At 38.8% G+C, this 1,279-nt stretch overlaps 1 non-coding gene across 1 annotated transcript; it reads left to right on the forward strand.

The window, feature by feature from the left end:
* Nucleotides 1-234: 234 nt before the first annotated feature.
* On the forward strand, nucleotides 235-340 carry LOC128058969 (U6 spliceosomal RNA). Its single transcript, XR_008200561.1, has one exon. It is a non-coding gene; the product is annotated as a U6 spliceosomal RNA (small nuclear RNA).
* Nucleotides 341-1,279: the final 939 nt, after the last annotated feature.

A 1,279-nucleotide genomic window follows, 5' to 3' on the forward strand; every position in this document is an offset into this window, starting at 1 on the left:
GCATTGTTGACAAGGGGCAGCCGGGATTCAGCTCCAGGCACTTGAGATCGGGGGCCCAGCAACTGCAGATCTTCTACGAGAGGCCAGACATTGATTTTTAACAGCAACCAAGACAGTGAAAACAAAACAAAAACACTAGGTGCATAAGCCAAAACTTATCTGTGGGTCAGACCCAGTCCCTGCCCACTACCCCTAGTGACCTGTTTTGTTTTGTTTTGTTTTAATCACTATTTGGTGCTTGCTTCAGCAGCACATATACCAAACTGGAAAAAGACAGAGAAGATTAGCATGACCCTTGTGCAAGGATGACTTGCAAATTCATGAAACTTTCATATTTTGGGAAGGGGATATATGTAACATATAGCTGACTCACTTTGTTGTACAGAAGAAACAAACACAACATTGTAAAGCAATTAAATGCCAATAAAAAAAGAAAAATAATAATACAGCAAAAACATTTAAACATTTTAAAAATCGCTTTTTGAAATTGTGGTATATTCACACAATGGAACGCTATACCGCAATGAGAATGAATAGACACACTCCAGCTGTAAAAAATGCAGATGACTCTCTCAAACACAAGCCAGATACAAACGAATACGCCCCATATTCCACGTCTATGAAAGTTCAACAGACCAAAATAACCTAGGGTATTAAGAGTCAAGATCATGGTACTCTGTAGAGAGGTGAGCTGTGAATGACTGGAAGAGACACAAGGAGGGCTTGAGGGGCTGGCCAGGGTCCCTGTCTTCATCTGGGTGCCAGGGACATGGTGGTGTTCTCTTCGTGAGGATTACTGAGCTGTACGCTTAGGCTTGGTGCTTTTTTTAAAAAAATGTATGCTGTATACTTTAATTATATAAAAATTTTGAAACATACATGTACACAAACTTTTGCCATTTGAAAATATTTCTATGGATGAAGTAGGATTGTGCTTGAACACAAAGGAAACCAAATGCTGGAATAATTGACTTCAGAGGCTGGGTTTCCCTGCAGAAAGCCTCTGAGAGCTCTTTGTTGGGTATATAAAAAGAACACATTGTCAGGAATGCACTGATTTGAAATTATGGCATTCAATAAAACAGCTCCATTTTTCTCAAGGATCATTTGTATATCAATAACTGCTGAGAATCCTGTTGGTTTCCTTCATTTCTTTTACTCAGATTCTTGGATGTTTGAAATTATAAAATAACTTTCTATCTCATTTATATATCAGGCTTCCATGGGAAAGGGGTTTCGTGGCTAAGAAAATAGAAGAACCTGAAGGTTGAGCTTCTAA

The sequence above is a fragment of the Budorcas taxicolor genome, chromosome 13, assembly GCF_023091745.1.
Source record: "Budorcas taxicolor isolate Tak-1 chromosome 13, Takin1.1, whole genome shotgun sequence".
Classification (NCBI taxonomy): domain Eukaryota; kingdom Metazoa; phylum Chordata; class Mammalia; order Artiodactyla; family Bovidae; genus Budorcas; species Budorcas taxicolor.